Below are 10262 nucleotides of genomic sequence, written 5' to 3'. Positions count from 1 at the left end.
AATAACAATAATTTATAAATTATCAAGGGTTCGAGAGAGAGGAAGGATGGGGGAGGGAGAGGAAAACGAGGAGCTGATACCAAGGGCTCAAGTAGAAAGCAAATGTCTTGAGAATGATGATGTCAACAAATGTACAAATGTGCTTGACACAATGGATGGATGGATGGATGGATGGATGGGTTGTGATAAGAGTTGTGTGAACTCCAATAAAATCATTTAAAAAAACCCCGCAAGAAAACTGCAGAGCAGTGCTGTAGTGCGTATGTAACTGTTGTGGAGGAGCAATGTATCACAAATGTAAACAGAAATATGTTTGGGTGATCTGGGTTGGGTGGTTTGGGTTGGGGGAAGGAGACTTATTTAAGCCAAAGACCCCTGTAAATCTTGAATGTAAACATGGTTGGCATGCGTGCCCTATTCCGAAGCATGAACGAAAGCCCAAGTCAGCTGCTGCTGTTGCGATGGTGGGTTGGCGCTGTGGAGTCAGACCCAAGGGCACAACACAATGGAACACTGCTCAGTCCTGCGCTACCCTTACAACTGTCCCCACGTCTGAGCCGATTGCTGCAGCTCCTGTGTCCCTCTTGTTGAGCGTCTTCCTCTTCTTCACTGCCCCTCCACTTTACAAACCATAATCTCCTGCTGCAGGGACTGGCCACTCCAGACACCATGGCCAAAATATGGGAGACGAAGCCTTGCCTCTAAGGAGCACTCTGGCCGCACTTTTCCCAAGACAGACCCATTTGCCCTTTTAGCAGTCCAAGGGACTTCCAATATTCTTCTCCGGCATCACATGCCAAATGCACCGAGTCTTCTACCGTCTTCCTTATTCAGTGCCTCACATTCACAGGGAAAGGCAATGGGAAACACGGTGGCGTGGGTCAGACCTGCGCAGGTTAAGCACAAAGAAGAGACACCCGCAAGGTCTGGTGAAAATGGCTGATCCCAAACACGCACACACTGCCCACCCAGGCCCACATCTCTGGGTGGATTGAAAGGGCCTGGGCCTGGGCCCACCTCAATAACCTGCTCCAGTTGAATCTCACTGGTGGCCCAGGTGTGCAGTGTGCTGGGTGGTGGGGAGCGTGGTGGGGTGGCCACGAGCTGCGGAAGTTCAACGCTCTGTCTCTCTAATTTTCTTTGGCTGAAATGTCAATTTTCTGCTAGGCTGGCCTGGTGGCTACAGAATCATGCCCGTTAACAGACTGCACCAAAGAGCTGAGCAATTAGGCAATTAAACTCTTTTAAATTGAATTTAGAGCCCTGATATTGCTCTGGGAGGACGGCCTCCTGGCCTCCCCTCTGCCAGAGTGGCTGGGAAGAGAGGGGGGGCTCAAGAGCAGGGAGGGGTAAGGATGCCTTAGTGGGGATGCCTCAGGGCAGATTGCAGGGCGGACAGTGGACCTATGGCCCCTGGCTGGTCCCTGCACTCTAAAGTCTAGAGGCTCTTCATTTGTTCACCCCCCCCCCCATTCGTGTGTTTACCGAACATCAATTTACCTGTCAGGCGCTGTCTGAGGGACTGGGGACCCCGTGATGAAGGGGACAAACACAGTCACGGTCCTCATTGTTGGCAGCCAATGAGCAAAGAAACAAGCAAGGCTCTCAGAATGGAAGGGGAGGACGGGGAAGGGAAGGAATGGGTGCTCACCTGGCGGTGGAGTCGTCAGGAGGGGACGTTGGTGCTAAGAATCTGGAGAAGGGGAAGATGACGCAGGAGGAGCTTGGCAGGTGGAGCAGGCAGCAAGCACCAAGGTCGTGAGGTGTGCCCAGGCGTGGCTGCAGGTGGGCAGGAGAAGGCTAAAGTGGGAGCCAGAGAGGAGGGGGCAGAATGCGGCTCCTTTTGACACGGCACTGCTCCTGAGATGCCCACGCAACCGGGGCCCAGAGAGGGAGTGCCAGCTGAGAGTGTCACCAAGTCCCTGCTGCAGTGGATTCCTGACATCACAGTGGCCTGCTTGCAAGTGACAAAGGCCCAAGCAGTGCGTGATATCAGCCGACTCAGCCCCGGGTAGGGGTAGGAAGGAATGCTCTTCATGACTCTCTGACCTCGAGGCAGACTGAGACTTCCTCTTCCTGTGGGAGTAGTGGTGTCGTTTGCTGGACGGTCCAGGGCAGGGGTCAGAGAACTGACACTTAGGACAAGCCTTACAGCAGGGCCAACTGAAAGAGCCGTTGGCTCAGCCTGCGGAATAGTTCCGAGGGGCCCGGCTGGTGTCCATGCGCCAGGCTGGCATGCCTTTCCCTGGCAGAGGGCAGGGCAGGACCGGAGGCAGTTACCCAGGATGAGGAGGGTCTTTGTTCTTTTCTTTTAAAAAATAATTGAATTGGGGGCTCTTACAGCTCATATCACAATCCATACATCCATTGTGTCAAGCACATTTGTATATTCGTTGCCATCATCTCTTTTAAAACATTTTCTTTCTACTTGAGCCCTTGGCATCAGCTCCTCATTTTTTTGCCCTTCCTCTCAAATAAACCCTTGAGAATTTAGAAATTATTATTTTTCATATCTTAAACCAACTGCTGTCTTCCTTCACCTATGTTTATGTTGTTCGTCCCTCTGGGGGTGGTGGTTATACGTTGATCATTGTGATCGGTTCCTCTTTTATCCCCCCACCGTCCCCCTACTTTCATGGTATCACTGCGCCCATTGGTCCTGAGGGGTTTATCTGTCCTGGATTCCGTATGTCCAGAGATCTTATCTGTACCAGTGTATATGCTCTGGTCTAGCCCGATTTGCTAGAAGGCAGAATGGAAGTCATGATAGTGGGCAGGAGGCAGGGAGGAAGCATTAAAGAGCTAGAGGTATGTTGTATGCTTTGTCTGCACCCTGACTGGCTTGTCCCTTCCTTGTGACCCTTCTGTGTGAGGATGTCCAACTGTCTACAGATGGGCTTTGGGTCTCCATCCTCGCCTCCTTGTTATCATCAATATGATTGCTTGTTCTAGGTTTTCTGATGTCTGATATCTGGTCCCATTGACACCTCGTGATCACACAGGCTGGTGTGCTTCTTCCATGTGGGCTTTGTTGCTTCCCAGATAGATGGCTGCATGTTTACCTTCAAGCCTTCAAGATCTCAGATGTTATATCTTTTGATAGCCGGGCACCATCAGCTTTCGTCACCACATTTGCTTATGGACCCATTTTGTCTTCAGCGATTGTGTGAGGGAAGGTGAGCATCACAGAATGCTGGGTTATTAGAACAAAGTGCTCTTGTGTTGAGGGAGTGTTTGAGTAGAGGGGCAATGTTTGTTTGCTACCTTAATACTTAACATATAAATATATGTACATAGATCTATGTCCCGATCATTGTATAAAAATAAATTTACATATTTATGTGCCTGTATTTAAACTTCTATAAACGACCTTTGCTTCTTAGTTCTTTCCTCTTTTTCCTTTTCTTTTCCTCTTGTCCCACTCTCATGTTTGACCTTCATTTGGCTTTCAGTCATTCCTCTCGGCGACATTGCATTTGATCAAACCCCACCAGGCATTCTACCCCCGAAGAGGGTCTTTTTCACGACACCCTTTGACTATAGAACACTCCCATGCACGGCGATGAGCTCCCGATCCCGTGAGAACTCAAGCCAAGGATGGCAGCCAGTTGAGAAGATGTTACAGGGACCAGGCAGGCCGATGTCTTCCAGCTGCTGGCTCATAAGCGCCTGCGTCAATAACTGGGCAGCCGATGGTGGTGAGCTACCGCTCATCTTCGGGGTTTGCGATCTCAGCCCACTCTCACCTCAGCAGGCCACTTCACTGCTCTGTACTTCCGTTTCTTCACCTGCCACATGGAAGTTGGGACAGAACTTAGTGGGCGCATCGATGAAGTTCCCTCATGCACATCCAGGGCAGATGCTGCCAGAGGGCTGTGGGTACTGGGAGCATTAAATTATCATCAGAGCTAGGATCTCTCACCTCTCTTTTGATGTGAAAACCTCAAAACACGGACAGGGAGAGAAAATCCAACTGTCCAGGGACCGGCAGTCGAAAGCTCTCCCTCCAGCCCTGACGTGTCTTGCCAGACGTTTTGGGGGTGCTCCACACGCACAGAAACACGCCTCTCTGTACACAAACCAGCAGCACCGACATATTCTCTTCCACGTTGAGCTTCTCTTTACCCCGCATCGTAGTCACTTTTACATAGATTAAAAAATAAGAATAGAAATAATAAAATAATAAAGGAAATAAGAATAGAACAGTCTTTCTGTCAGGAGGAGTAAAACCAGTGACAGTCATGTATGCGTAAGTAAGGACTTTTGCTCCAGAAGTAATTTTATATCAAGAAGGAGGCCCAGCCCAGTCCAACCCAAGCCCATGGGTCCAACGCTAGCCGGAGCCCTCATCAGCCACTGAAGCAGACCAAGTGAAGCTGGCTGCAGAGAGATCGCAGGCCGGTGGGTGCAGATTGGTGGAAGCTGGCTCCCAGGGAAGTCCACATGGAGGCACACCGAGAAGCAGATAGACTCCCAGCACGGATGCAGGTGAAGAGCCAGAGAGAGGAAGGAGAACTTCCCAGTGTCTCCTGTAAAAAGGCCCCACCCCAAGGAGGCCTCATCAGGCTGTGACCTGATGGGTGAGCAGGGCTCCACCCTTACACTTTCACACAGCGAGTTGACAGGTAGCCTCCTGTCTTTTAAGTGTTTCTTTGTACAATTGCACACATACAGGGATGCTGATTGCCTTCGGACAAAGGTCTTATGCCTATGCATAGTCTGGATGGAGCCCCACACCAGCATGTAGTTTCTCCCCGTTGCTGAGTGGAGATGCTGGACCACCCCAACCTTGGGACAGGGTAGCCAATAAGCAAGGTAAGTATGGCCTTACTTGTGCTTACTTATGAATCTGTAGTGGACCACTGCACATTTGTCACCGCATCCAAACTTCTCTCCTTTTTTTTTCTTCTTAAAATCATTTTATTGGGGGTTCATACAACATTTAACACAATCCATACATCTATCCATTGTGTCAAGCACATTTTACATTTGTTGCCATCATCATTCTCAAAATCATTTTCTTTCTACTTGAGCCCTTGATATCAGCTCCTCATTTCCCCCTCCCTCCCAGCTCCCCACCCTCACACATTATCCCTTGATAATTTGTAAATTATTATTTGTTTATGTCTTACACTGTCTGACATCTCCCTTCACCCACTTTTCTGTTATCCATCCCCCTAGGAGGGGGTTATAGTTAGATCATTGTCATCGGTTCCCCGTTTCTCCCCCACCTTTCCCTTACTCCCCTGGTATCACTACTCTCATTGATCCTGAGGGGGTTATCTGTCCTGGATTCCCTGTGTTTCCAGTTCTTATCTGTACCAGTGTACATCCTCTGGTCTAGTGGGATTTGTAAGGTAGAATTGGGATCATGATAGTGGGATGGGGGGGGGGGGGGAGGAAGCATTTAGGAACTAGAGGAAAGTTGGGTGTTTCATGGATGCTATACTGCACCCTGACTTCTCCTTCTATAAGGGGATGTCCAGTTACCTACAGATGGCCTTTGGGTCTCCACTCTGAACTCCCCCTCATTAACAATGATATGATTTTTTGTTCTTTGATGCCTAATACCTGATCCCTTCAACACCTCGTCATCACACAGGCTGGTGTCCTTCTTCCATGTGGGCTTTGTTGCTTCTCAGTTAGATGGCCGCTTGTTTATCTTCAAGCCTTTAAGACCCCAGACGCTGTATCTTTTGATAGCCGGGCACCATCACAAGCTTCCCTTCCCCAGTATGGCTGGCACCTGTCTCTCTCCTACAGAATCAAAGCCCCTTTTTTGTTCTGGTGAATAAAATTTAATTGGAATAGAGGCCCCCTCAACCTGATTTACTGTGTCCCTTTACAAAAAGAGTTTGCTGACCTCCGCATTGGATTTTTGTGGTCGGGGTCACAAATATTTCATGGCCTCCCTCCCCCCTTTATGTACACTTTGCATTTAAAATCGTCCCTTGATTACCGTTGAGGAGCGACCACTGTTCTTCTTCACAAAGCCCGTTGTCTTTGCAAAGAGTGCTCTGTGACTCAGTGCCGCTCCGTTTCATCCCTGGGCTGGAAGGAAACGACGAAAATGTCACCTGTCAACTGTAACAATTTAGGAATTGGAGGATAATTTAGTGCCTGCCCTCTTATTGCCGATATTTCAGTGATCAGAGAGGATGCTGATGCAGTGGGGAGGGGACCGCCCCTTTTTTGGAGATGGGGAAGACGAGGCTCAGAAACCGCAGTGTGGACACTCTGCCAGCTCGTCCAGGCATTCGGCCTGCCGCCCCCAGGGGGTCGGGGACGTTGGCCTTGTCCCACAGTGGAGGGAGATCAGAGAGGAGAGAAAACGCCTCAAGGTCACTAGATGAGGGCGGGCGGAGCGAGGGCTTCCGTCCTCCCGCCGCTTCCCTCCCCGAGGTCACGGAGCGCCCCAATGTTCTGCCCAGGCTCCCCAGCCCCAGCCCCGTCCTGCTCGGGGCTGCAGGGTCCCCGCACCACGCGCGCCCAGGCTGTCAGGACCGACGCGCTGCAGCACCGCGGCGCCACGCTCCGCGCGGACACCAGAGGGCGGTGTCGGACCGGCGTGCTCCCGCTCCGCTCGCCGGGTGCCCCGCCCGAAGGGCAGACGGAAGGATGGACAGAGTGTGTTGAGGGCTCCAACCCGCCAGGACCTCAACCCACCCTTCACTGCCACCCTGCACTCTCCTCTCTCTCCCACCCCACCTGTACCCCTCCTCCACCCTCTCCCCCTTCGACCTCATTTCCCGACTGCTGGGTTGGATTCTGGTCCTCTGGTGCTGTTCTAGTCAGTAACACGGAAGGGCAGTTAGTTGGTCCTTCCGTAGCTGAAACTTCCACGCTTCAACCTGTGTCCTCTATTCAGCATCAGCTCACCTAGTGAACATCCCCTCCCCACGCTCTTCCCTGGTTACACGGTAGTGGGGATACCTTGACCTACATAGGAAATAGACTATTTTGCTCGTGTACCCCCCAACCCCATTTGAAATGCTCCTCCTTCTAGGCTGTCCCCCAATTCCTAGGAACCCTGAAAGATCTCCCATTGATTACTGGGTCTGAAATTCGTACCTGGATGTCTCCCCAGTGTTGGTCCCCACCCGATCTTTCCCCAGCTCAGAGGTCTCCTCCACTGGCAGGAACTCTGACGCAGAGCATGGCCTCAGTCTGAGACCCACCTTCTAGGTCAGTGGAGACCTGATGAGGTGACACGGAGGCCTGGCCCTCCTGGAAGCTGCCCTTGATGCCACCATCTGGGACGCAGCTGTTGGTGTGACCTGGACCTGAGCCCTGGTGGAAGGGACTGGGTCAGCCCACAGCGGCCACCTTCTGTTCCTTTCTCCTGTGCTGAGTGCTTCTCCTGAATCGTTTAAGATTGTCCCCATCACCACTGCATTCCAGAGAGGTGAAACCAGCGCCTCCAGGGGAACCCGGAGAGGTCCGCCGCCCTTCTACTGAGCAGTAGGTTCCTGCCAAGAGAGGTCCCGGGGAGTATCCCATGCACCTCCATCCTCTCCTTAGAGGACAGATGGGGAAATCGAGGCCTGTGGCCCTGATCTCGCTCAAGAGAAGAAGGGCTGGGGATCTGTGACCAGACTCTTGGCCTCCAGCCCGGGGTTCTAGGAAGAACGCATTTCCTGATGGGACATCCCCAAGACACCCCTGGGAGGGTCTGGCTCGGGTGGCCCTTGGCCTGCCTGGGACTCTCTCAGCTTCCCCTTTGTGGGATGGCCCCCTCCTTGATCTCTGCCTGTGAGAACACCCGGGTCTTAGGTTGGAAGAGGAGGGCCTCCGGCTCTGTGGTATGAGAGTGGCAGAGGGAGAGGGGGGAGACGGTTGTGGAATGGTGGGGGACTCTCCCTCCGAGAGTCTCCATCACATGAACCCCTCTTTAGCTGACCAGGAGAGGAGCCTGGGAGCGGCCAGTGGGGCTGACCAAGCGTTAGCCTAGGTGGGGCGGGACTGGTAACAGCCAGAAGTGCAGGTGAAGCCTGCCTAGCAGAATGCAACCAGGGGAGACGACCGTGCCAACGGATATGCTGGCACCCTCTACGGAGGCAGCCCTGACTCACACCCTTCCACCGGTGCCAGCAGTGGGGGACGGTCATGGCCGTCACAGGCTCCACCTTTTCACAAGAAGCTAGGGGAACAAAACACCTTGGATGTTAAACCTTACCATTTGTAAATGTTGCCAGCTGATGGAAAATTTGAAAACAAGGTGGATAAAAAAGAAAAAAAAGGAAAGGTTTTTAGAGCAATGTGCTCACTTGTCTTCAATACCCTGAGCCTCACATCACAACACCTCCCGCGGGATCATGTGGCGTGGAAGCTTCTCACACAGGACTGTGAGGCTGGAGTGACCTCACCTGCCCACAGGCTAGCAACTGCAGTGAGGGAGCAATTCTCACAGGCTCAGAACCTGCTCCCCTCCCAGGGCCTTTGCTCGCCATCACTCCCCGCCTCACCTGGCGGATACCTGTAACTACCCCACTTTCTTCCACACTGCACCCCTCCTTCCTGCTGTGGCACGCCAGCTCCCTGTGACAGTGCAGGTGTCACTTGAAATGTGCTGCTTTAGAGACGCCTTCTCCAGTTGCACCACGTAAGCAGCTCCAGCCCTCTATTGTAATTTCCCTTCTCCGCGGACAGTAGAGCATGTGTCGCCCCAGCGGCTGCAAGCTCCATCTATGTAGCGCTCATCCACGGAAGGCTCCCATGCTAAGCTTCGTGTTCTCACAGGCACACAAAAAGCCCTCCATGAATGAATGAATGAATGAATGCGTTGACTGCGGATGGGAGCTGCTCGCCTTCCCCAGGGATCCAATTAGCGACAAGTCCCCGGGGGTGTGGTGCAGCAGCCGGCCCGGTGAGGACAGCAGCCCTCCAGCCCTCCCCGGCAGCCCAGGTCCATCTGGAGGCTTTGTTTAAAGATGCTGAAAATCAGGCTGTTCAGCTGCCGCCACCATTGTGGACTCAGCTTTTCTAAAGACTCGTGTCCCTTAGGCTCTCATGGAGGGGTTTGGGTTGGGGGTTGGCTGGGTCAAGATCTTGAGCTGTCAGGGTGACAGACAGGGCCTTGGAGGCTCCTGCCCTCCCATCGAAGCCCAGAAAGAGATGGGGGCTGGCTCCAGGCCACACAGAAAGGTTGGGACCAGGCCTGAATGAATGCAGGATCCAGACAGGGTTCAGCAGGTGAGTCTGGGTAGGGTGAGAGCCCAGCCAAGGTGGCAGGGGGCACAGGAACCTCTGCCCTCTTGGGGTGGGTGATAGTGACAGATTGAGCCTTCTGTTGTCCGTAGCTCAGGACATATCATCTCTCTCTTACTCCCAGTTTCTCCCTGTCCCTCTAGCCCACTTTCCACATAGCCCTCTGGGAGAGGAGAAGGGCTTTCTCTAAGAGAAATCCTGGTGATTTCAGTCTTTCACTGGCTGCCAGGGGCCTCCAGATAATGTTCACCATGTTAGCCAAGAATGAAGATCCCCCAGGATCCGAATGTAGCCCTTTGGCCCAGTTCTCTACTCTCTATGGCTCAGCACTTCTAGAATGTCCTATACGTTCACTCCCCTTTACCGGAGCACACTTGTTCCCCAGCCAGGCCCTGCCAGTCCTTCAGGCCTGGGTTTCTGGGTGACCGCCTCCGCTGGACTTCCCTGCCCTCCCCTCTCTTCTGGTCAGGCGCTGGTCTCTCCAGTGCTGGTCTCCTTCCCAGAGTTGTTCTGGGTGAGCTGGTTTATTGTGTCTCAGGGTCTCCAGGGGCCTCTGCGTGACCAGGAGGGGTTAGGCCAGGAGGTAGATGGTCTGGTGGGTTGAAGATTCTGTCGACCTCCTGCTGCAGAGTGCCTGAGTCACAGGTTAATACCCCACTGTTAAGGCCTGTAGCTTGTGCCCAGTTTTTGTTCTTGTAACTAAAGTCGAAATGAGTCTTCATTTAGCTCTACCTCCCCTGGGAGAAAAAAAAGAAAGAATGAATGAATGGATGAGGAAACAGTCCTATTTGGTAAGCCTCTGTACCAGTGGGGTTTCCCAGCCTTCTCGACTTCCCTCATACTCACATCCAGTCAGCCAGGAAATCCTGCCATCTGTACCCCTAGAATCTACTCCCAAGTACCCCAAGAATCTGCTTCCACTCTGTCCGAGCTGTCCCTACTCCTCCCTAGCTAAGCCCCTTTGCTTCTGCTCTTGTTGCCTCTCCCTGCTCCTCGGTCAACCCCCAGTCAGAAGATCCTGTTAAGATGGGAAGCTAGGGGGTAGTGAGCTTAGG

The sequence above is a fragment of the Tenrec ecaudatus genome, chromosome 5 (genome assembly GCF_050624435.1).
Source record: "Tenrec ecaudatus isolate mTenEca1 chromosome 5, mTenEca1.hap1, whole genome shotgun sequence".
Lineage (NCBI taxonomy): Eukaryota > Metazoa > Chordata > Mammalia > Afrosoricida > Tenrecidae > Tenrec > Tenrec ecaudatus.
Note: the sequence above shows the minus strand (reverse complement) of the source record.